Source organism: Anabrus simplex, chromosome 1 (genome assembly GCF_040414725.1).
Source record: "Anabrus simplex isolate iqAnaSimp1 chromosome 1, ASM4041472v1, whole genome shotgun sequence".
Classification (NCBI taxonomy): Eukaryota; Metazoa; Arthropoda; class Insecta; order Orthoptera; family Tettigoniidae; genus Anabrus; species Anabrus simplex.
Genome location: NC_090265.1, coordinates 1224205364 through 1224233014, shown reverse-complemented (window position 1 = coordinate 1224233014; position 27651 = coordinate 1224205364). Strand labels below are relative to the sequence as shown.

The 27651-nt window shown below is 40.9% G+C and overlaps 1 protein-coding gene across 2 annotated transcripts in view; it reads right to left on the bottom strand.

The window, feature by feature from the left end:
- Window positions 1-27651, bottom strand: part of sit (stuck in traffic) — a 408441-nt gene that overhangs the window by 311105 nt on the left and 69685 nt on the right. Inside the window, exons 1-2 of one of the 2 annotated variants that reach the window (XM_067151920.2) lie at window positions 24533-24565; window positions 10477-10548 (exon numbers count right to left, since the gene is read on the bottom strand). The gene's annotated coding sequence lies outside the window, so the exon portion shown is untranslated. Of the gene's footprint in view, window positions 1-10476; window positions 10549-24532; window positions 24566-27651 lie in introns of those variants that run through there. The other variant, XM_068228767.1, reaches the window with a different exon arrangement.

Here is a 27651-nt window from a genome sequence, read left to right as displayed (position 1 = left end):
ATAAATCACTTTAGGAGTGACGACCCCATTGTAATAACAGCCTATATATGTTTCATTCATTACATCTCTGACCCGGTCAAAGACTGGAAAACAGGTTGTAGGTTTTTTCATTTTCACTTACTGAAAATATGACTGTTATTCTGTTTCCGAAATGAGTTATATAATTAGCGGTAACTGATTGCGAATAACTCTATAGGTACTCAAAATAATTTTATCAGAAATCTTTTGGCTATCTGGATCTGGCTATCCAGAGTTAGAGTAGAATACAGTAGATTACAGTTTCTGTTCCTTTCTGGCAGTGAAAGGCAATTGATCACGTTTCCAAAAATCATGACCATTTCACTACAGTTCAGAGAATTTTCAGGATACATTATTATTATTATTATTATTGCAATGACCAGTACCTTCTCCCCAGTTGTATCTCCAGACCCAATGTCTCACGCTCCAGGAAACTGCCCTTGAGGCTTCCTTCCCTCTTCATTGTCTATCATTGTCTATCCCTTCCAATCTTCCCATCCCCCACCAAGGCCCCTGTTCAGCATAGCAGGTGAGGCCGCCTGGGCAAGGTACTGGTCATTCTCCCCAGTTGTATCTCCAGACCCAATGTCTCACGCTCCAGGACACTGCCCTTGAGGCTTCCTTCCCTCTTCATTGTCTATCATTGTCTATCCCTTCCAATCTTCCCATCCCCCACTAAGGCCCCTGTTCAGCATAGCCAGACTCTTATTTATTAATTTATTAATTTATTAATTTTATTAATTTTAAGTAGTGGGGGTGATTATCTCAGTACCTTAGCTGCTGGCTTTCCACCATGACCACCAAATCCCAGTGGAATCTAGGGATTTACTTGAAGATTCACGTGGTCAGGAAGGGCATTCGATCAAAGCTCCAGCCCAAAACATTAGTTCTCTGGGGCCAGGCTGGTTCCTGTCACCGCATAAATTACTGGGATACGTTGATGAAAGCATTTTATAAGCTTAAAATAAATTAGACCAGCTAGGAACGGAAAATATGAATAGCTCCAAGAGATTTCTCACAGCAAGGGAGGGTTGGCCTACATTTGCACCTTTACACACCGTTACTTTCGCAGTGAATGTCAGAAAACATCTAACTATAAAATAATCTCCTTCCTCCTGAACACAATATTTTAATGGCGTATGACCTCCGTAGAAAACTGGTGCAGGTTTTTTTTGTAGACGATCTATAAGGCGACCTGCTTGTCTGTGAGGATGGGGCCCTACCTGATATACATTCTAATGATGAACACGGCACACCCAGTCTCCGAGCCAGAAGAATTAATCAATTAAGGTTAAAATCCCCGACCTGAACGGGAAACGAACTCGGGTCCCCGTAGACCAAAGGCCAGAACCATGGAACCGAACAATGTTTGGTTGACATTGACTTTAATCAGGTTCTCTTGAAGTAAGGGCCGCTCGCTTCACACTAGGCGACTGGAATCGGCGACCAGCCGCCCGTGCTTGTGGAACATTGTTTCAAATGGAACCCTTCACACTGGGCTAGTCAGTAGCCGAGCTACTGAAAGAAGCCCGGCGACCGACCTTGCAGTTGCTCACTCCCGCTACCGAGGCAGATTCCGCAAGCCCGGCTGGCGACAGCTGGCGAACCATTGTTTTGTATTGGAGTATGGCTTTTAGTGCCGGGAGTGTCCGAGGACATGTTCGGTTCGCCAGGTGCAGGTCTTTTGATTTGACGCTCGTAGGCGACCTGCGCGTCGTGATGAGGATGAAATGATGATGAAAACGACACATACACCCAGCCCCTGTACCAGTGAAATTAACCAATGATGGTTAAAATTCCCGACCCTGCCGGGAATCGAACCCGGGACCCCTGTAACTAAAGGCCAGCACGCTATTGGAGTATTCACACTAAGTTAGGTACCATCCCGGCATTCACCTGGAGAAGTGGGAAACCACGGAAAACCACTTCCAGGATGGCTGAGGTGGGAATCGAACCCACCTCCCGAGGAAGAGTGGACCCCGTTCCAGCCCTCGTACCACTTTTCAAATTTCGTGGCAGAGCCGGGAATCGAACCCGGGCCTCCGGGGGTGGCAGCTAATCACGCTAACCACTACACCACAGACGCGGACAATAAATATATTACATTCAGTAATTATACAAACTGAGCAGCGTCCATCTGGAAATTAAACTGTGACGAGTAGGCTATAGTAATGAAGTTTACCGAGCTCGATAGCTGCAGTCGCTTAAGTGCGGCCAGTATCCAGTATTCGGGAGATAGTAGGTTCGAACCCCACTGTCGGCAGCCCTGAAAATGGTTTTCCGTGGTTCCCCATTTTCGCATAAGGCAAATGCTGGGGCTGTACCTTAATTAAGGACACGGCCGCTTTCTTCCCACTCCTAGCCCTTTCCTGTCCCATCCCATCGTCACCATAAGACCTATCCGTGTCGGCGCGACGTAAAGCAAATAGCAAATTTAAAAAAAAGTAATGAAGTTGAAAAGTAATGACACAGTTTTTCGGCGACTTTAAAGAAAGAACATTCCAGGAAAGAAACGAGCTTTGTAATTATGGTATAGGAAGCGACCTTGTTCTTAATTAAAGTACAGCCCCAGCATTTGCCTGGTGTGAAAATGGGAAACCATCTTCAGGACTGCCGACAGTGGAGTTTGACCTCACTAACTCGTATGGTTAATGCCACTGTCTCAGGGACTGGGTGCTTTTGTTCGTCTGTACACATAACACACCACACTACCAACCATCACAGATACACGCATTAGTGAATACATCGCTCCGTAGATTTGGGTCAGATCCACATAAGGTGCCGACCTCAATTGATTTTGAAGAGGCCCGGCAGAATAAGAAGATATTGGAGATTGTGCCAATACAAGGAGAGGCACGCATTTTTAAAAAAATATTAAGTTGTGGAGAGAACGATATTTAAGGCACCTTGTTGCGAGCGTTCTTGATGTTACTTTAAAAATGAGGGTTGAAGGGAATCAACCAATAATTTTCAAAACACGGCTGTGTGTACTAACAACTCTATATTACCGTCTCCTCAGTAGTCTACAGAGAAAAATGAAGTACTGGTAACTAAAAAACTTGGTAACATCATCACATAAATCGTTGGGCAGTTTATAGAAAAGTACTTTTTCCAAACTATCTTTCAACAGAGGATGTGAATGAAAACTACGAAGCTTTTGTTCTTTCTTTCCGACAATAATAGGAGCAGCAAGAGGCACTCCTCTTCCTGAGAACTCATTATGAAAACTATCACCAGGCTGGGGAAGGCGACTAAGTAGCGCGGCCGGCGACACGGAATTCACCTGAGCTACTCTGTAGCCGATTCTGGTCGCCGATTCCTGTCGCCTAGTGTGAAGCGGCCGTAATGTCGGCTATGCCGTTGCATGCCAATTTTTAAAATTCTCTGAATGTCAATGATACGAATAAATGTGCTCAATTTTAGATTTAAAGACTTTTTCATTTTACTCTGAATGGATAATAATCAAGCCATGTGTCCAAAATGTTATAACTAACACCAATGGTTTCCGTCTGTGATATCCCTCAAAATCTTGTCTTGAGAAATGTGAAACATACAGACCACAGATGGCCCAGACGGCTGTTCCGAAGCCAAATGAATGCGACATGACATCCTCAGTCGAAATGCCGGAAGAACACTGGAACACTACAGTAGTCGAAATGCCGGGCTTTCATGAACGGATTCGCTTGCGTCTCATGTCAACTAGCTTCTTATTCACATGAGTCTTATTGAAGCCCGTCCCATCACTCAATGCAGAAATATAATCTTTGGATGGGTCGGGAATTGCAGCTAGGGCCTTAAGGTAAACAGTGGGTACGTCACTCCTTCATCAGCATTGTCAAACATGGCCTATGGGAGCTTTCGCCCTCCTTTTGCCACGAGCCTGTGCCCATAGCCCCATGTGCCTGTGAGCTCAAAAGTCTGTCCTCTCACCGCACCGATTGTTAGGCCCCATTCACAATGCAAACGTAACCGTAAACTTAACGACGTAACGTAACCGTAAAATTAACGTAAAATTTGTGGTATTCACAATGGAGGAACGTAACATTAACGTAAGGAGTACACAGCAGCCAATCAAAACACTGCCATGTTATTTAGCACGGAAGTCGGGTTTTGGACTATCTCGCAGTTTTATATTTCAATACCTCGATGGAATCAAATAACGTGGTAGCGGAATTCATATTACTTCAAACATCTATTGCTTTGCTCCAGGGAAAAGACGAAAAGGCGATCTAAACAACGATGCAGAAAATGGGTTCATCCCTTGAATCAAAGAAGGTTACGGTACCTCAATGCGATTTCGGTAATCTAATGTAAGAAATGACCCTCATCAGTTCGTTTTGGACATGTGGATGAAACCTGAACTGTTTGCCTTTCTTACGATTTACTTCCCCTTTTCTAATAAAAAGGATTGTAAGGTCTCCTTTACCAACATCTATGCCCCTGTCTATCACACCCCGATAAGATGTTTGGATCTATTTGTTTGGATGATATCGTTTTCGTAAACTAGTAGTCCGTCATAATGTTAAGAAATATACAGGGACACTGTTTTATTTATGACAGGGATTGTCTCTCGTCCGTTCGCCAGCACTGCGAGCTTGTCTCGCGCCATTTACCGTCAGATTTCATTCCTACAGAATATTTATTTCCACCTATTATTCTTCGGTACAGCGTATTTGTAATTCTTTTTCCTTCTATCATACATAGCCTATACACAAAGACTATTTTGAAAGAGAATTACAAGTGTTTCGTCGAAAGAAGTCATTATATCGTGCACAACACACAATGTTTACCTCTGCTCTGATTGGCTGGTTCTTAAAGTTAACGTAAAATTAACCGCAAGAGCTTGGAGTTTGCAATCCCTTAATTTTACGGACTCGCAGTTAAGTTTACGTCGGCGCATTGTGAATGGATCCATTAGATAAGATGGCCGCTAACTTCTAAGATAGGCCTAACGTTAATTTTAAGTTTACGTTACGTTACGTTTGCATTGTGAATGGGGCTTTAGATGGCAGGGAATGGAGGTTGGCACTGTGTGAGTAATGGTTGAGTCTCGACCTGCACGTATGATTCGGTTTCAAGCACCTTATTATAATATTTTTATTATTTAAATTACAATTATAACACAGGAGTGATCAGTATTTCTGTTTCAGTATCACTCACAACACATTATGTGGTTTATGTTTATCAATAAATAAATAAATAAATAAATAAATAAATAAATAAATAAATAAATAAATAAAAAGTTGGACTTTTCAAAGCTCTCTCTTCTTAAATTATTCCAGTCCCTAATTCCTCTTCCTCTAAACGAGTATTTGCCCAAATTTATTATTAATTAATTAATTAATTCGTTTGCCCTCCGCCGTTGGATTTTCCCCGGACTCAGCAAAGGATCCCTCCTCTCCTGTCTCAAGGGCAGTGTCCTGGAGCGTGATACTTTCTGTTGGGGATACAACTGGGACGGAGAACCAGTACCTCGCCCAGGCAGCCTCACCTGCTATGCCTAACAGGGGCCTTCTAGGGGATGGGATAGGCAAGGAAGAGGCCGTGGCTCTAAGTTAGCAACCATCCCGACATTTGCCTGGAGAAGAAGCGGGCAACCACGGAAAACCACTACCAGGATTGCTGCGGGGAAAATCGAACCCCCTCTACTCAGATGACCTCCAGAGGCCATTCTGGTCCTCGTACCAGTTTTCATATTTCGTGGCAGACCCGTTTACCATCATACCATTGTCCAGTGTCCATCTCACAACATTGCCAAGGGCTTTTTGCAGTCGCTCACAATCCTGTAACTGAAATAAAATGGCGTGAGTGCCGGGAGTGTCCGAGGACATGTTCGGCTCGCCAGGGGTGCAGGACTTTTGATTTTACGCCCCTAGACGACCTGCGCGTCGTGTTGAGAATGAAATGATGATGAAGATGACACAAACACCCAGCCCCAGTGCCAGCGAAATTAACCAATGATGATTAAAAACCCCGACCCTGCCGGGAATCGAACCCGGGAACTCTGTGACCAAAAGCCAGCACGCTATTTAGCCATGGAGCCGGACATGCTGTAACTATAGACAGTATAACATAAGATATAATTTATAATTTTTGACCTTGTTTGTATTTGTGCATGGAAAAAATAACTAACTGTACAACACTCATTTGAATCTAGGCATGGAGTAGACATACCTAAACAGAGCATACTGGTAGTAATAGTCTTCAGATTAACCGGATTCGAAGTACATGAAGATTATTATTATTATTATTATTATTATTATTATTATTATTATTATTATTATTATTATTATTATTATTAATGCTGTTATATTATTTATCCTAATTTTATGTTATTTTACAATCTAGCCGAAAGTGAATTTGCATTTAGGCAAAGAATAAAGAGTGTAAGCCGAGCAAGTTGGCTACGTGGTAGAGGTCACATAGCTGCGAGATGATGGGTTGAAACCCCGCCGTCGGCAGGCCTGAGGATGGTTTTCTGTGGTTATTTATTTTTACATAAGGCAAATGCAGCTGGGGATGTACATTAATTAAGACCCTCGGCTGCTTTCTTCCCAGACCTAGCCCATCTCTGTGCCATCGTAACTGAGTCAGTACGACGTTAAGATACTTTTCTTTTTTGTTATTTGCTTTACGTCGCACCGACACAGATAGGTCTTATGGCGACGATGGGACAGGAAAGGCCTAGCGATGGGAAGGAAGCAGCCCAGCATTTGCCTGGTGTGAAAATGGGAAACTACGGAAAACCATCTTCAGAGCTGCCGACAGTGGGGTTCGAACCTACTATCTCCTGGATGCGAGCTCACAGCTGCACGCTCCAAACCGCACGGCCAACTTGCCCGGTCGTTAAGATACTTGCCCAAAAAGTAAGGAGTCTAATTTTTCATCTCATTGTGATCTTGCAATCCTAGATACCCTTCAAATTAGTTATTAAAATGTAAACGGAATGCTTTATAAAGCCAATTATCACGAAATATGATGAATGAAAATAATAAGTCCAAAACAAAACTAATGGAATGCAGTCGAACGAAATCAGGTTACGCAGGAAATATTAGTTTAGGGTATGATTTGAAGGAAGTAAATGGATATTGTTACTGTACCGGCTGGTACACCTCTACGCCGCACATTTGAATTTTCCGCCTTAAAGTACTCCTCTACGGGAGAAACACTGAACTTAAAACTGGACCTACTTAAACTTTTGCTCTGAAGATGTCACTGTGTGAATTTCGACTTGTTCTTGTTTTCTATTTATCAAGAAGTTTGGACATTCTCTCATAGATGTCTTTACTAAAAACTATGATCATGTACCCTGGTGCGAGGTGAGGGAACTTTCTTGAAGATATTTTGTACTGATAAGTTTTCTTATTACTAAATTTCGTTCTTTCATTTGTGGGTTGGCAATATTAAGCTTTTCTTTCCGCCAGTTTTGAAATTAGCCAATCAATTATTTCTGTAATTAATTTTCAGCCAATCCCGTATGTCTTCTTCTATTTTGTGTGTAATTGTGTACTGTAGCCAATAAAAGCCTGTGGGTGTGTCTTAATTATTCATGAAAGGTCTCGAATTTTCCCCGAGGGTATAAAAACTGCTGATTTTCTTGTCTCTCGGCCACTTCATCAATATCTAACTTAGTGTATGGACGTGTAGCAGGAGGCGGGAAGCACCTCTTTCTTCAGGCAGCAGTTCTTCAGTAAGGTAATGGCCGCTTAACATCTTTATTTCTTGCTAGCTCAGCAGTTTAACCCGCGGAGAAGGTCCGAAACATTTACCATGTAACCCATCTCTATAAACATGTAAATTTCTTCCAGTTTATGTAAAAACTGCATATATCTGTAACTGTAAATCGGGGATAGAGAATGCTTTACCCTCTCGAGCTCCCCTTCATTTTGTCTTGAGGTGACTACGTTTTGGTAACTGATTTTCTACTCTTCCTTAATGTGTTACATTTATTCATTATACGAGTCACCTCCATCGTTTTGGAATAGCCCCTGTTTCATCGGCCTAGTGCCTCTTAGGTTTTAAGAAGTTTCATGTAGGAGTGCAAATTCACGCCTCCACTCAGTTTTGCATTTTGGGCCATTTACTTAACCTATTATTTTTCTACTAAGGCCCAGTAGGCTGGGTACAAGATACCCCCGTTTCTTTTTGTGTAAGTTGTGCCTTGATGGCAATTTAGGGTAAAGCCTGGTATTGCCTTTAATAGGCTTGGAAAACTGAGAGCGGGTCAGCTCTTTTAAGTATTGGAAATGCGCTTCTAGGAGGCTTGACACTGCTAGGCGGGAGCAAGTGCTCCTTGTTATTAGGGGATTTCTGCCCTTTGGTAAATATGTGTTTGTGAGCTGAGAGCTCAGATATTGTAAAACTTGGGGCTTGAAGCCCAGATTGTTAAATTGTCTCCAAATCTTGGCTTTTCCTGGTCTTGTACCTGAGTGTCGGTTATTTGTTGACTTGTTGTTATTTGTTAAATTTTGAAATACTATGTGAAAATTGTTAAGTTTTGCTATTTTCGAAAATATAACCTTTAATGAAATTTTAATTCATATCTCGGCTTTGTAGTTAGACCCATTCACCCCGGCACCTTCTTTCACCTCTGCTGTTCCACAGAAACCTCGGAACAGTTACGTAGGTAGTAAAATAACTAACGATGGTGGAAGTAAGGGGGTCGTAAAACGCAAACTAGCACAAGCAAAGAAGGCGTTCGCTCACTTCGAAGATTGACATCGGAATTAGAAAGATGTTCGTTGAAAACTTTCGTATGGAGCGTGGCATTGTATGGAAGTGAAACATGGACGATAAGTAGCTCAGAAAGAAACATAATAGAAGCTTTTAAAGTGTGGTGTTTCAGAAGAATGCTGAAGGTGAGATGGGTAGATTGAATCTCGAATGAAGTGATACTGAATCGAACTGTTGAGAGGAGATCGATTTGGCTAAATTTGACGAGAAGAAGCTATAGAATGTTAGGACACATCTTAAGATACCCTGGATTTGTTCAATTGTTTTTTTATGGGAAATGTACGTGCAAATAACGGTATGGGTAGACCAAGGTATGGATATGACCAGCAGATTAGAGCAGATGTAGAATGTAGTAGTTACGTAGAAGTGAAGAGATTGGCACAAGACAGGGTGGCATGGAGAGCTGCATCAAACCAGTGTATGGCTCCAACAAGAAGACTGAATATTAGTGAGATTTTTGCGCCCTTCCAAATCTACGATCGTTTTAGGGATGATAACTTGTGAAGCTAGAAAGGGACTATTCACTTTGTTGCTTTGTAAATTGAGCTTGTCCGTAAATAATAATAATTATTATTCACCGACTTGAAATCATTGCACACAATTAAAATATTCGTCCACCTGTGCGTTCCTCGTTTATGTTAGTGGTCTTTGGGGTCAGGAATCTAGAAATGAAGAGTAGATTTGACAGTCAAGGATATATTATCCCAACTTTTCCCTGAAGTTGAAATCACTATATGGATTGTCATATTTTTTATCCCGCGACCATGGATACCATTTACCATGACCAGTGCTTAAACACGAAGAGTTACATTCGTGTATGTTCTCTGTGAGCGAGGGCAGGCTAAATAACTCGCGCTATTCTGTCAGTCTACATTCGATTGGGGAGAAAAGTTCAAGAAGTAGACTGAGTTGGTTTGGGTATGTGGAATGAAGACCCGAAAATTATGTGAGAAAGATTGTGGGGACTGGAGGTGCCAGGAAGAAGGAGGATTGACCGACCCTAGTCAAGGCGGTCAGAAAAAATAACTGAAGCTAAGAGAGAAAAAGGCTGGATGAAAGAGAAAACCTTGAATAGAAAGGAGCGACAGGAAAGAATAATGAATATGCCGAACCCATATTGAAGTGGAGAAAGACTCAATAAAGGAAGATTCTATCGGTCAACTTTTTAATTGTAATAGCTTGGACGGGCAAATTTAATTTTTCAGAAAATTAAATGAGCCTAATATTCGGTCAGATCCATCTCTGGTGAAACACAGCATCAGACTGCACTGGTTTTTCTGTTACGCCGTAGATCAACTTCCGTACTTTCGTATATCTGTCTCATCACTGTCTTTTACAATGCGATAGCAGCAGACTTGTAAGGAATGGTAGTAACATCATTTTTTCGGACATTTCCTGTGATACTGTAAATGGTTTGAAAGTGTTACTTACAGGGCTAGCTGGCTTATACATTTCAATGGGCTTCGCAGACTGATATGTAACCGCATCATTTGTCTCGTTTAAGGAGGGTTACGGGAAACTACCTGCCTCCTCATTTCATTAGTATGCTTGTTCAGTGACGCCTAGAGTACCTATGACAGCTTCTGTGGCAACTTTTGGGAATATAATTAGCTTACTAGTCAAGTAGTCAACATACTTATAAACAAAACAAGCATTGCATAAAGTAACAGAACAAAATAAATAAAATTATGTTGATAAGTACTTATTAAGAAATCTAGAATTTACCTATTATAGCAACTGCTTTCGAACTTTTGTGTCGTGACTCCCCTCAGCTGTCAAAATCTGCCCGTGCCTCCCCTGTGGAAAGTGAAATACGTTAATAAAATAAATAAATAAATAAATAAATAAATAAATAAATAAATAAATAAATAAATAAATAAATAAATAAATAAATAAATAAATAAATAAATAAATAAATAAATAAAAGTACACGTCAGCCTGCAAGAAAAATCGTCTTAAAAGCTTGTCAATTTATTGGCGTGTGGGATCAGGAAAGGCCTGCTACAGTTCATTCGAGTTGACGCCGTATGGGCGACCTGCGCGTCTATGAGGATGGGAGTCTCCCTACCTATGATGAATTCCAATGACGAAGACGGCACACACACACTCAGCCCCGAGGCATCGGTATTATACAATGAAGGTAAAAATCTCCGCCCCAGCTGGGATCGAAACTGGGACTCTCTGGACCAAAGGCCAGCACTCTAACCATTTAACCATGAAGCTGGACAGCTTTTCAAATAACGTACATTCGTTGAAGCTGTCAGCTTTGAAGCTATCAGCTGGTGTGAATTCAAGCAGTGATGTGACATTCGTGTGAAAAAGGGTTTTGGAACCATCTGTGCACTTGACACCAACAGAGTGTTTGCATATGGATAGCTTGCCGCAGCATGGCCACGTAATGTGATCGAAGATAATAATTCAACTCTTTCTAGGTATCCGGTTCTTGTCAGAACAGAAATGCTTAATGCTAAACGAGTCGTGAATTGTTTGGTTTGTTGATAATTTTTGTATTATTATGGAAAATCGCCTTTATTTACTCTCATAATCATCCTTATTAAACTAGTACGAAGTTCGCTCGCCTTTCTATGGAAAATTCGTTGCTTACCCTAGGGAGCGCGGGCCACAGATCGAATAGATCTCACGAGAGAATAATCAATTAAATCGTTGATACAGTTATTTTCTTCAGTTTGCCCCAGGTTTACTGAGGTCACTGGAACCATCCTATGTTGGTATTATTCATTCACCTATGGAACTTTACTGAAAAAGGGTGAGCCTCACGTTGATTTGAAATATCATTCTTCTTTCTAAATCCGTTTAATGTACAGGGTTGGTTTTCCCTCGGACTCAGCGAGGGATCTCATCTCTACTGCCTCAAGGGCAGTGTCCTGGAGCGTGATACGTTGGCTCGTGGGTATACAACTAGGATAGGAGGACCAATACCTCGCCCAGGCAGCCAAACCTGCTCTGCTGAACAAGGGCCATGTAGGGGGATGGAAGGCTGGAAGGGATAGACAAGGAAGAAGGAAGGAAACGGCCGTGGCTTTAAGTTAGGTACCATTCCGACATTTGCCTGGAGGAGAAGTGGGAAACGCGGGAAACCATTTCGAGGATGACTGAGGTGAGAATCGAACCTCCCTCTATTCAGTTGACCTTCCGAGGCTGAGTGATCCCCGTTCCATTTGTACCACTTTTTAAGTTTTGTGGCAGAGCTGGGAATCGAATCCGGGCCTTCAGGAGTGGCAGCTAATCGCACTAACCACTACACCGCAGAGGCAGACGACAATATAATTTACTATGTAAGTTGCTGCTTTAACGGTCCGTATAGATAGACATGGTCATCTTTCGGGGTTTTGCCGTGTCAAACAAAACAAAGACACATTCTCTACGTTTCGCGAAGACTTTGCTCCGCGTCTTCAGGAAAGAAAACACGTCTGCCCACGAAGTGACATCTCTAACAATGTACATCCCCAGTGGGTGGGGGCGGTAGCATAACACCCACGGTATCCCTTGTCTATCGCAAGAGGCAACTAAAAGGGGCCCCAGTGATTTGGGACCGGGCGAGTGGGCCAAGCGGTTAGGGCCTCACAGCTGTGAGCTTGCATCCGGGAGATCGTGGGTTCGAACCCCACTGGCGTCAACCCTGAAGATGGTTTTCCGTGGTTTCCCATTTTCACACCAGGCAAATGCTGGGGCTGTACCATAATTAAGGCTATGGCCACTTCCTTCCCACTCCTAGACCTTTCCTCTCCCGTCGTCGCCATTAGACCTATCTGTGTCGGCGCGACGTAAAGCCAATTGTAAAAAAAAACGATTTGCGAGCGTGGTTTGGTGACCATGGGGCCCTTAACTTAGTCCTGACATTGCTTCCACTTACTTGTACCAGGCTCCTCACTTTAATCTATCCTATCCGACCTCACTTGGTCAACTCTTGTTCTTTTCCGACCCCGGGTTGTCTTTCATTTCCACGCCTTTCGTGGCCCTTGTCTTTCTTTCGCCGATACCTTCTTTTTTCGAAGTGTCGGGCACCTTCCATTTTTTTCCTCTGATTAGTGTTAATAGAGGATGGTTGCCTAATTGTACTTCCTCTTCAAGCAATAATCAATATCACTACCACCAGCTCTCTAACTATGGCGCTTTAAGCTTATAAAATACTGCTTGTTCAATACATTCAATATGTTCAATACCAATTACACTGCAGCTTGCTTGCTTACGTGAGCATATATCAATAATTTCTCTTTGTTTTCTTTGACACGCGGGCCCCCTGGTGTAGGGGTAGCGTGCCTATTTCTTACCTGGAGGCTCCGGGTTCGATATTCGGCCAGGTCAGGGATATTTACCTGAATCTTAGGAATGGTTCGATGTCCACTCAGCCTATGTGATTACACTTAAGGAGCTGTCTGGCGGTGAGATAGTGACCCTGGTCTAGAAAGCCAAGAATAACGGCCGAGAGGATTCATCGTGCCGACCGCACCACACTTCGTAATCTGCAGGCCTTCAGACTGAGCAGTGGTCGCTTGGTAGTCCCTGTTGCGCCATGGAATTTGTTTTTTTTGTTTGGTTTTCTTTGACACGGCAAAGTCCTCCCAAAATCTATTATATTTGCTCTTTTATCTCATTAAATTAAATTATTGTTTCAGTAGGTGTTGTTCCAGGATGTTGGCATACATAATTTTGTTCATGATAGAGTACCATTAATTTTTACCAGATGACTTACTCCTCTTGGAAAGCTCCCCTAGACAACAAAGTCCCTCCCCCCCCCCCACAAACCACATTTTACAATGAGTATTTGATATTTAACATTATTTCTTGCATTGCTAGGACGTCTGACATAACGAATTCCATGAGATCAACAGAAACTGGGTAAGATTTGTTTCATCTCTCAAGGACGTCAGTGACTATCGCCCGATTAGCATGTTGTGTACGTTGTCATAAGCTTTAGAATAGTTCACAAGCAGATTACCAACTGTCTTACTCAACACAATCTCTTTGATATCCACTAGTCTGGCTTTAGACCAACACACAGTACTTGCAGTGCATTAACACATGTGACTGATGATATAAGGCATGCTATAGACCAGGGCCTCTCAAACGCCCAAAATCTCACGCGTGCAAACAGCGGCGCAGAGTTCCTGTGCACAGTGCTTCGGTCCCGCTCGGCTAGGCTCGGACCAACGCTTCGTCTCTGGGCTACTCGGCTAAGCTCGGCTCAACTCGGCTCGGATTTGGAGCGCTGCGGAGCAAGTGAGGAAGAGGGAAAAAGGGGGAGCGAGCGAGACAGGCGTGGGGAAAGAGAGAGAGACAGCGCTATTGATCCAAATCGAGGAGTGGGGATCTGCACTCTGGTCAACCAAGCGAAGTCGTCTTTTGCACCGTACGCAGTGCATGCACCCTGAGAGGTCCTGCTATAGGCAATAAACAACTAACGATTCTGGCATTATTGGACTTTAGTAAAGCTTTCGACACTGTTGGCAGAAACATCCTTATATCCAAATTAAATATTTTAATTTTCTCCGAGTGTACTCCAGTGGATCAGTTTCTAGCTCACCGGCCTCCGGCAATGAGTACTAAGCAACATCTGAATATTCAAATTGGCGTACGGTTTAATCGGTTTGACATGGGAATACAACAAGGATCTGTACTGGGCTCCCTATTTTTCTCTTTGTATGTAAACGGCATAGCTTCCACATTACAACTCTGTAAATACCACTTATACGCAGATATATATACACAGTAAACCCGAAAACCTACACTCAGAAACAATTCACCTGAATGAAGACTTGATGACCATAGACGTATGGGCCAGAAATCACGGTTTAAAATTAAATCCATCAAAATTCCAAGCAGTATTTTTTGGTTACCCTAAATTAATTTACAAACTCAATCGAACAGCGTTACCACAGTTGTCCATAAATGACACTCTCATACAGTATAGCTAAAATGTAAGGGGGCCGATGACCTCGATGTTAGGCCCCTTTAAACAACAAGCAACAAAATGTAAGGAATCTTGGCATAAAATTTGACGAACATCTGTCCTGGTCTAGCCAAACTATATCTATGTGTAGAAAAATATTCGGAACGCTACATTGTCTCAGTAAATTTAAATTCACTTTTCCTTTTAAATTAAAGAAATCTCTTGTTGAATCATTTACATTACCGTATGTTAATTATTGCGATGTAGTTTACAACAACTTAGGAGTAGAATGAGGAAGGAAATTACAGTGTGCTTAGAATACTTGTGTGAGAATTATCTCTGGGTTTCGTTACGCTGACCATGTCCCACCGTGGTATATGCTGCTCGGGTGGCTTCGCTTGCAAGAGCGCTACAAACTTCATACTCTTTGCTTTTTGCATAATATTCTTGAAACTTCTCAACCAGCCTATCTCCATGATCGCATCAAACTCCTCTCCACTGACCATAACAAAAATACCCGATGCTGCAGCACCATGTGCTTATCCCTTCCTGTACACAGAACAACAATCTACACGAGGATCGAGAAGGCAGTGACTGATGATGTTCGCGAGTAAATGCCTTGCTCAAGTTTTGGTATTTAATAGATGTTCATAATCGTTACATTAGTGTAAGAGTGATCAGAAGTAAATATTTAGATCACCTACTATATTCTTGTAAGTAAGATACCTGACATTATTTCCGTGGTCCTTGTGTGAAGTGACGAACTATAGAGATAACCTAAAACCCTTTGTTGACCCACTCAAAATGGCCACCTCTCTTGATAGAGGTCGGCATTTATCGAATTCAATGAATGAAAAAATCAATGATATTTTTCCTCAACAGACACCATGCAAGCCAACAAATAATAATAACAACACCGTAAATAACCCTCCACATCCTAACAGTGCATCAGGTAACCAAATGACAACCGTCACAAGTAGGCCTAGTAACGAACGTAATTCAAGGTTAAGCTATTCTGCTGCAATACAGTCGTACCCCTCCAAAGAACAAGCTATTGTAATCGAATCTCATGACGGGATCAGTATCAAGGATTATGTGCTAGCAACATTCGGTTTGTTTCACGTATATCGAACGGAAGGATATGCATCTTTCTCTCTAGTAAGAAAAATGTCGAAGATCTGATATTGACAAACCCTAAGATCTTAATAAACAATGTATCACTGGAAATACGACCCCTTCTAACAAAAAACAAGCGTATTATATTATCCAACGTCTGTCCTGTGATCCCAAACTATGTTATTGAAGAGGAATTGTTAAAACTCGGTGTGAAAATCATGTCTAGGATTACCCCAATCAGAGCAGGTTTGTCAATTCCTGGATTCTCCCACATTTTAAGCTTTCGAAGACAAATGTACATTCAGAATGAAGACTTTGATAAACTCCCCGAATCCCTTCATCTCGAATACGATGGTACAAACTACTGGATTTACCTATCATCCGATTCACCCACTTGTTTTCTTTGCCATACCGAAGGACATCTGGCCAAAGATTGTCCTAACAACGTATCACTTCCAAAAGATGAATCCTCTTCCAATAATTTTCCTCAGCTCCAAGAGATTTCACAAAAGTCACAGGTCGAAAACCCCAAAACAGACATCGGTACTTCTAGCTCTTCTAGCTCACTCCCAAAAGATAGGCCTAATCAAGAAGCCACTTCAATGACCAACCCTGACTTAGCACTTAGCCAAGTCTGTAATGATCCTCCCTCCTCCAGAATTCAAATTGAGAGAGAAATTGCAGCACCTATGGAAACACACGCCACCCCTACAACAGTGAATTTTCCTGGATGTAAAAGGCCAATTTCACTAGCTAGCAGTGAAACAACTAATCCAAATCCTCCTGATGGCAACAAATCCATACTGGCCTCTCCTGAACAAATAGAAAACCGTAAGACAAATCACACTTCCAAGAAACCCAAGACAGACACGCAAAAATCAATAAGTGATATGCTCCTGCCAGTAAAACAAGTTTTGGAAGCTGACCCATCAATATTCCCCCTCAGCTACCTACAGCTCCAGTCCTTCTTTGAAAATACAGTTGGTGCCAAGGACATATCAGAAATTGCTTCAAACTACACACAAGACTTAGAAGGTCTTGCTAAAGCCCTTCAAAAACTCTATCCTTACTATACCGATAAAAGCATAAAAAACAAAAGCACTCGAATAGTAAAAAAAACTACTGAAATCCGCCAGTCAAAGTGAAGACCCAACGCATATCAATGTAACGCCAGACTATTCCAGCGACGACAATTCCTTCCCAGTATAACAATGGAGATAAACCTCGTTCTGCTTTTGATCATTATTATGGCAACATTACTCCAATGGAATCTTAACAGTTATCGATCACAGTTAGAATATCTACAACTCCTAATAAACAAACACCAACCATCTGTTATCTGTCTCCAAGAAACAAACTTTCAGAACGACTTTGCTGCCAATCTAAGACTCTACAGTGTCTACCACAAAAATAGAACTAATGTGAATCATGCGAGTGGAGGAGTAGCTACTTATATCAAAAACAATATCTATGCAAAGGAAATTACTGTTAACACTAATTTGGAAGCTGTAGCAATTTCAGTCCATCTACCACCTTCTCTATGTATCTGCAATGTTTATATTCCAAACAGTTATTTGTTTCAAGGTGACGATCTACGAAACCTTATCCACCAACTACCTAAACCATTCATCCTAGTAGGCGACTTCAACAGCCACAACACGTTATGGGGTAGCCATAGTTCTGATGCAAGAGGAAAAGAGATAGAAAAGATACTTGATGAATTTGATTTAATTCTAATGAACTCTACTGCTCCAACTCGCTTTGACATAGCCCACGGCACCTGTAGTAGTATAGACCTAACCGTCTGCACACCGGACGTAGCAACCCTTTTCAACTGGTCTGTTTATTCAACACTCCAAGGAAATAGTGACCACTTTCCGATACTAATCAATAATGAAAATTCTTCTGTCAACTCCTCATTTATTAACAACTCCAAATGGAACTTAAATAAGGCAGATTGGACAAAATTTAGGCAGACAGTCAATAACCACTTAAAAGACTTAACCCCTCCAAATGATTTCCCTTCTAAGCACATAAATATCATTGTTCAAGATTTCACAGAAGTTCTTGTTAAATCTGCAGACATGAGTGTTCCAAAAGTAACCTCAAACTCCTTTAAGAAAAAAGTACCTTGGTGGAATGACACTTGTAAGGAGGCTATTAAGAATAAGAATCGTGCTTTCTACCTCTACAAAAGAAAACCCACACCTGAAAATAAAGCCCAATTTCAGAAATATAGAGCAATCGCTCGAAAAGAAATTAAACTCAGCAAAAAGAATTCATGGCTATCATTTGTCTCCTCGCTAAGTTCCCAAACCCCACAAAAGGAAATGTGGAATAAACTTCAAAGAATAAATGGCAAATATAATCACTTCTACATTACTTCCCTCAGAAACTCTGTTGATGGAACCTTCATAAACAAACCTCAAAACATCGCTGATAAATTAGCTGACACATTTGCCGAGATCTCTAGTGACAAAAATTATGATCCTGAATTTCTCCATACAAAGAAATCCAGTGAATCCGTTGATCTAAGGAAAGCTATCTCTGACCCTAACTATAATCTAAACGATACTTTTCAACTACAGGAAATAATTACTGAACTTGACAAATGTGGCAAATCTAGTCCTGGCCCAGATACAGTCCCTTATGAATTTCTAAAACAGCTTCCACTAAGTGCAATAAATTATCTTCTGGCCATTTTCAACCACATATGGAGCTCTAAGACATTTCCTGACCAATGGCGAAATGCCATTGTAGTTCCAATACCCAAACCAGGGAAAGACAACTCAATTGCAGAAAATTATCGCCCTATTGCTTTAACTAATGCGATGTGTAAACTCATGGAGAAAATAGTCAACAAAAGATTACGCTGGTATCTCGAGCACATAAATTTCTTCAGTAATGTGCAAAACGGGTTCCGTAAATCACACTCCACAACAGACACTTTGATAAGTCTGGAATCTGAAATACAGGAAGCGTTTCTCAATAACCAACACCTAATAGCAGTCAGTTTAGATATTAATAAGGCATATGACATGGTATGGAAAGACTATGTAATCAAAGTTCTAATGACACATAATATATCTGGAAATATCCTATATTTCATTTATAATTTTCTCCAAATGCGCCGAATTCAAGTTAGAGTAAATGGAATGCTGTCAAAGGAAGTAGTAATCAACAATGGAGTCCCACAAGGATCAGTTATCAGTGTAACACTGTTTCTTGTGGCAATTAATGGTATAGTCTCTAACATCCACTCACCAGTTAAGTGTTGCCTTTTTGCTGACGATTTGATAATCTTCTGCCCAGGGAAAAACATTACAACGACTCAACTCCTATTACAAGAATCAATTGTAAACATTCAAAACTGGACTAAAACCACAGGATTCAAATTTTCTAAAACTAAAACCAAATGTATTCTCTTCTCCAAAAATAAACATACTATCGCTAACCCTGAATTATATATGGAAAACCATAAAATTGAATCAGTTAAAACTATTAAAATTCTAGGACTTCTATTTGATAACAAGCTCACCTGGACCCCATACCTTAAAAATCTTAAAGACGAGTGTCAAAGAAGAATGAATATCATGAAAATTCTCTCAGCAAAAAACTGGGGAGCAGACTACCATGTCCTAATGAACACATACAGAGCCACAATCAGAGCCAAACTGGATTATGGCAGTATAGTATATTGTTCTGCCAGACCATCTACTCTTAAGATCCTTGATACCATTCAATCTTCAGCTCTTCGAATTGCCCTAGGAGCCCACCGCACCAGCCCCATAGCTAGTATAGAGATTGAAGCCAACGAACCACCACTTGAAATCAGACGTAAACAGCTGAGTTTGACATACGCACTCAAGATAGCTGGTACAAGTAACCAACACTTGAAAAAACACCTAATTTCAAAGAGACATAAAGGAAAACTAACTGGATCTCAACCCCAACCCTTTAACATCAGAATATCCAATCTTCTCAAAGAAATAAACCTCAGCCTTCCACCCATTTTATTTCCACACAACTCACTAGATACCCCTCCATGGAAAACTCATTTGCCTCCAGTCAACTGGGAATTGAACAACAATCTTAAAGCTCAAACTGACACAGCAAAATTCCAACAGTTATTTAATGAAATTTGTAATAGATACTCATCATATAGTGCAATTTATACTGATGGATCAAAATTCAATGAGAGAAATGGTTGTGCAGTGAAATATAAAGACTATAGTAAGCTATACAGATTACCAGATCTTTTTACAGTGTTTACAAGTGAACTGTATGCTCTTAAACAGGCCATGATTCATATTTCAAAAGCAAGCTACAACAACTCATTCATAATATTCTCTGATTCCAAAAGTGCATTAACTTCAATACAAAATCCATCAACAACACACCTACTTGTTAAAAAAATTCAAATGCTGTACCACAAGATCAAGATCGCAGGAAAAAATGTTATTTTTATGTGGATCCCATCTCACAGAGGAATACCAGGCAATGAATCAGTTGATCAAGCAGCAAAAGAAGCTACTAGTCTCCCAATCAACGACCGTCAAATTGCTACGCCACATTCTGATATCATCGCTTATATCAAAATCAAACTACACGAACAATGGAAAATGAACTGGCTTAAAACTTCCACTAGCAACCTCCAAAAAATTAAAATGATATCTACAAGAACATATCCTCTCCAAAACCTCACCAGACATGAACAAGTCTTAATCTCCCGACTAAGGATAGGACATACGAAGATCACCCACAACTATCTCCTAGAAAAGAAACAACCTCCCACCTGCAGCAAATGTAACTGCTCTCTCACTGTCAAGCATATCATCTCAGAATGTCAACTGTATGACCATTGGCGCCAACACCACAACATACCTAAAGGAATGGAACTGACACTGTCTTCTCCAGCACTGAGTCATCAAGTCATCAACTTCCTCAAAGACACTGGCTTGCACTCCAAAATGTAATTACATTATACTTATTTTTTTTCTTTACATTTTTATAATTACAATATTATTATTATTATTACCATTATTCTGTAATCATATGTAAGAGTCGCGATAAGACCTTGGAGTTAAAGCGACTATAAACAACCCTAATAAAAAATAAATAAAAAAAAAAACAACAATCTACACGAAATCATTCACAGTTACCGCAGCCCGACAATGGAATATCCTACCAGTGGACGTCAGAAGCATGACCAGCAACTCAGCGTTTAAAAATTCCTGTGTCGAAATACTAGGTAAACATGAATGAATCATCTAGTTTTGACCTCAAAACACCCCTTCTTACTTCCTCTTCATTATTAATTTCCTCCTCTTTTTTCTTCTCCTTCTTTATCTGTTTACCCTCCAGGGTCGGTTTTTCCCTCGGAATCAGCGAGGGATTCCACTTCTACCGCCTCAAGGGCAGTGTTCTGGAGCTTCAAACTCTGGGTCGGGGGATACAACTGGGAAGGATGACCAGTACCTCGCCCAGGTGGCCTAACCTGCTATGCTCAACAGGGGCCTAGCGGGGGATGGGAAGATTGGAAGGGATAGACAAGGAAGAGGGAAGGGAGCGGCCGTGGCCTTAAGTTAGGTACCATCCGGCATTTGCCTGGAGGGGAAGTGGGAAACCACGGAAAACAACTTCCAGGATGGCTGAGGTGGTAATCGAACCCACCTCTACTCATTTGACCTCTCGAGGGTGAGTAGACCGCGTTCCAACCTTCGTACCACTTTTCAAATTTCGTGGCAGAGCCGGGAATCGAACCAGGGCCTCCGGGGGTGGCGGCTAATCACATGTATGTTTTTGAAACGTTCTGTTAATTAGTATGTCTAGTGCTTAATATTCATAAGTTTATTATATAGGCTACGTACAATGTGTTTTTGTGTATATATAGCCGGCCTGAGTGGCTCAGACGGTTGAGGCGCAGGCCTTCCGACCCCAACTTGTCAGGTTCGATCCTGGCTCAGTCCGGTCGTATTTGAAGGTGCTCAAATACGTCAGCCTCGTGTCGGTAGATTTACTGGCATGTAAAAGAACTCCTGCGGGACAAACTTCTGCACTTCGGTGTCTCCGAAAACCGTCCAAATTAGTTAGTGGGACATAAAAACAATGACATTATTATTATTACTTTTATATATGATTTTTGTATATATGGTATTATTCTTCCTTAATATCACTATGTTTGATTATTTTATGAATGCTATTACTATTATTGCCGGCCCCGTGGTGTAGGGGTAGCTTGCCTGTCTCTTAGCCGGAGGCCCCGGGTTCGATTCCCGGCCAGGTCAGGGATTTTCACCTGGACCTGAGGGCTGGTTCGAGGTCCACTCAGCCTACGTGATTAGACTTGAGAAGCTATCTGACGGTGAGATAGCGGCCCCGGTCTAGAAAGCCAAGAATAATGGCCGAGAGGATTCGTCGTGCTGACCACACGACACCTCGTAATCTGCAGGCCTTCGGGCTGAGCAGCGGTCGCTTGGTAGGCCAGGCCCTTCAAGGGCTGTAGTACCATGGGGTTTGGTTTAGTTTATTACTATTATTATTGTAAACACATTTTAAAACTTATTTTTATAATTTTTTGATGCATCTATTAAAAGTAATAGTTAATACTAGGTGTTCTAGGTTCTGGTTAAGTGTAAGAAAGGTAGTTGATCCCTAACTTTGCCACGATAAATAAAACATACTGTATTATTATTATTATTATTATTATTATTATTATTATTATTATTATTATTATTATTATTATTATTATTGCACTGAACAGACTAAGAGCAGGCCTTGGAAGATCAAAGGACAATATGAAGAAATGGGGCCTCCTGAAGGGGGATCAGACCCTATGTGAATGCGGCGTGGTACAAACGACAAGGCACCTTATTAATAGCCCTCTATGCCCTGTTAAATGCACAGAACTTGATCTGGCACAGGCCAGTATCAGTGCTGTTAATGTGGCCAAATTCTGGGCCGATATTTTGTAAATAACTGTTTAATTTTATGTAATATTGTAATTTCATATATTTTATCTAATTTGCAATCTGCAATCTATATTGTGCTGCTGATACGAATAAATAAATTATAAATTATTATTATTATTGTTATTATTCTTCTTCTTCTTCTTATTATTATTATTATTACACGTTACGCTTTGTTTGACGACTTGCATGTGCATACACCACTAACATTTTTGTACATTTTTATTCATAGGAATCAGCGGAAACATGGCGAACGATTTTATGTATACAGCTCCTACTGTCATTTGCAACACAAAAAAAAAATTAGAAGAAGAAAATTTTCTGGAACGAAATGAAGAGTTGGATATTCAAACGAAAAGTGCTCTCACACCAATTTACTGACTGAATTGAGGTTGGAACCAGATTGCTGATAGGCATAATCAGGCCTAATCACGGATTGATGAAGAAACGTAGAATAAGTCCGACGACTTTTTTTTTAAATAACTGTAACTTTACTCGACTCCGGTCAACTTCTTACAGTTTATCTAATAAAGTAAAGTCGTGTCCTCGTTTTGAGGTGCTCCACCTCGTTTCTGGCACAGCCCCAATGGAGGTGAGCTGCATGTACCATTTTAACCATATACCAGCCCTCCTGCCATTCTTAAATTTGTAGAAATACCGAGAATCGAACCCAGGCCTCCGAGGAGAGTAACTAATAAGTGGTAAACGTTACGGGGGCGGATAGTTTACCTAATAATAAGTTGTAGCCTATGCTGCGTTCCTTTTGTTGCGATCGGAATATTCTTTTCATTTAATTATCCGCTGGTAAGCGTTTTGCCCGAAAATATATAGAATTCAGGTAAATGAAATGGCGTATGGCTTTTAGTGCCGGGAGTGTCCGAAGACATGTTCGGCTCGCCAGGTGCAGGTCTTTCGAGTTGACCCCGTAGGCGACCTGCGCGTCGTGATGCGGATGAAATGATGATGAAGACAACACATACACCCAGCCCCCGTGCCATTGGAATTAACCAATTAAGGTTAAAATCCCCGACCCGGCCGGGAATCGAACCCGGGACCCTCTGAACCGAAGGCCAGTACGCTGACCGTTCAGCCAACGAGTCGGACAGAATTCAGGTAAAAATATGCGATTAAACTCCCATATCGCTCATTCCCGTTGATAAATGTCCTAACTAACTGAAACCGAACGCACCATCAACCACATCGCTGCAACTTGCACGGCGTCTTGTTTGTTCACGTGAAAATGTATCAAGCGGCGGCAGACCCTCCTCATGCATGCCCAAGAGTGCACATGCCCTGTAAATCGTTCGATTTGGACTAACAAACGAGCTCAGTCCTACCCTGTGACTTAGATTTGTTCATAGAAGTCGACAACCAAAACACAGTGTGTGTGATGCCCTTAATACTTAGCTCCATTCCTTTTCTGTCCAATGGCCATATTTCCTAACAATTGCTAGATGTGACTTCCTATTCTTTGCTGATATAAATGGTTTCTTGCTATTTCGTCGGCTCTTCTGATGGTTACAAGACTATGTTCAATGTTTTAGTTGTAGTTCATGGATCGCTAAACATTTTCCTCTTACCAGTCTTTTAATCATAGGAGTGATTTTTCTCGGTCTACCATACTTGCGCTCATTCTCAAGAGTTCTCTAGAGTTCCCGCTTATTCCAGGGCTGCGTTCACTAATTTCTTTACATCTTCCTACCTTAATACACACAGTCATAACTGGTGGCGTACATATAATGCACAGATCACAGTCATGTAAAATATATACTATCAAAATACTTACGATTACCACGTAAACACCTCTTCCACAAACACGCTCAAGACTGAACGTTGTGCTTTGTCATAGACAGACGGGTCCTATAATAAAATTTAGACCTCTCATTACGTCACAAACGCGCATTGAGCTATCTGGTGGTTAGGCACGTAAAGAATACTTATGTATGGTACTGTATGTATACATAATTATGTAATTATGTAAATCTCATTCATTCTCCTAACCAGTAGAATAATCAATTCCAATCACTAATTTATTTATTTATTCATTCATTGGTATGCTCACGTATCTACTTCCTTTCACTCTACTTGTCACCGAGCGAGTTGGCCGTGCGGTTAGGGTCGGCGCAGCTGTGAACTTGCATTCGGGTGATAGTGGGTTCGAACCCCACTGTCGGCAGCTCAGAAGATGGTTTTCCGTGGTTTCTCCATTTTCACGCCAGGCAAATTTTGGGGCTGTACCTTAATTCAATCCACGGCCGCTTCCTTCCCACTCCTATCCCTTTCCTATTCCGTCGTGGCCATAAGACATATCTGTGTCGGTGCGACATAAAGAAAATTGTACAAAAAAGTACACACTCTACTAGTCTGTCATACCCTCACACACACTCTTAGATACAGGTGATAGTTTCCTTGAATGTTTTTTCTTTATGTAGCCTATAGTTGAAATTTTAGGATACGAAAGTTCTCGGCATCTTCTGACAGCGAGTTCCATAGGTTTGTGAGGCGCCAATAAAATCCCTTCTAGAAGGCAGAGGCACAAGCGAAGAATGACATCTTCTCTTCCTCTTTGAGCTGAATGGTATGCAAGTGAAAAGCGGAGTAATGTTCGTATTCATCATTGTCTGTTATTTTTGCTGTAATCTTAGATTTACAAAACTCGGATAATGTCATTATCTCGGATATTGCTCACCTCTGTATTCACCACAGAATTTATTATCTCTGTTTACCACAACGAAGTTTTCGTTTCAATGTGAATTTGAACCTTAAATTTTTCATACTGACGTACGGAAAACAGTGACTACGTGCTGCGGCCATTATCGAAATCAACGAGCTAGGGAATCGAAATGTACAGTAAACACATTTTTAATTACGTTCGGTGTTTGTAAATAATTTATGATAAATTATGTTCGCTACTGACTAGAAAAGAAGAAATAAACCTAATATGGCGTTCCAAGAGAAGGAATTGTTATTGAATTTGGTGGGAGAAAGCATTAACATAGCGAATACAAATGTATAGGCTACACATTAGGCTATATATTTCACTCAAAAAATAAGACAATATTCCTTAGTTCTTCGTTAAATAAATAATCCAGTCCTGTACCACTCAAAAAATAACACAATATTCCTTAGCTCTTCGTTAAATAAATCATCCAGTCGTGTATCATACAGGATATAACTATAATCAGTGGCGAATATAGAATATATTTTTGGGGGGGGCCAAGATTGATGTAAGGTTAGGTTAAGTAATTTTAAGAGGTCAGTCGATTTCAAACACTTTAGAAAGGAAAAAGGAAACATTGATTTGGGCTGATACATACATACATACATACATACATACATACATACATACATACATACATACATACATACATACATACATACATACACACATACATACATACAGTACACCAATGGTTACAAAACGTAGTCCAGGTTTCTTGGTACACTTGCAAACTTATCAAGAACTTCTTCGTCACTAACTATAATGTATCTGTGGATAGAGAGTAAAGCAAGCCCGTTAAGCCTACTTTCAGATGTGCTGTTCCTTAAGTAAGTCTTCAGTCTCCTTAGGCTAGAGAAAGTTCTTTCTACGTTTGCGATGGAAACAGGAAGAACGGCGAGTAATTTGAGAAGGGTATAAATGTTGGGGAAAAAAGTCTTGTCACATTTTTCTAGAGAACTTACAGCCATTTTGGGAAGATTTGAAGGATATTCCTGACTCCACTTTTCTTTCCACAACATAAACTCACTTTGCACAATCTCTTTATGTGACAGATCTCCTTCGTAGAAACTAAAAGCAGCCTCCAGTGAACCGAAATCTGTTACGATACACAATTGTGGAAGGATGTTTTGTAAGGATGCAACTATTTCCTTGTGAGATTCAAAGCGTTCTTTTAGTGAGTTACAAAAATCGTCCAGGTTTGGCACATAAACTGCTAACTGTTGGCTCGGTATCTCAACAACGATCGAAAATTCCCATCATTTTGGTCCGGTTCTTCAAGGCTTATACATTTTTCGGGGGGGGCCAGGCCCCCTGGGCCCCCCCTTATATACGCCCCTGACTATAATCGAGATTTAATCTTAGGTCTACCTATGTGCTGGGAATTTCAGGTTATGTTCAATTACGGATAACCAACGACCAAAGCTCGTTGTAGATAACACTAACAGTATCGAAGCTTTAGATATCCTAAAATGTGTTTCAAAATCAATGTCATCATAGTCCTCAAGGTATATAGCGCGTTCTTTTTATCCACCTAGGACGTTTTATTGCATAATCTTGGTCATATTCCTTGTCACTCTGATTTTCTCTTTCAGTTAAATATTCCAGCCGTCTACGAGCTGCCATCTTGAAAGGCTATTATTTTAGATTTCCTATTTCACCAGCTAACCTATCTCCGGTAAAATCCGCTATCCGAGATTATGTTGTTGGTAATTACAAATGTAACTGTTATCTCCGTTTTATTGGCTTTAAACCAAGATTAAAGCGTTGGTAAGTACGGACCTAGGAGATAAAATTCACACTGGCAGAAAGGGATTTCAGGAGGAAATTAAGGCCTCTTTGCTTGTCTCCTCTCAATGAACGAGAGTCGTTTTGGATGGAAGGTTGTATCATTTATTTCTGATATTTCAGGCAAACATTTTAGTCTTCAAATCATCGGGTATTGAAAATTCGCTGGAGAGGAAATTCATATTTTACACACTGTAGAATATATAACACAAATATCCCATTGATGAGAAAATATGTCACATATGTCAACATGCGACCATCCATAAAACATTTAAGCATCTCATTTATCGAGCCATGTTAATGAAATGTACAAATTGAAGATAGACAAGACTAAAGAGTGCCCTGGAATAGTAAATGGAGATCTGCCTAATGCAGAGGTACATCCCACGTACTGCCTG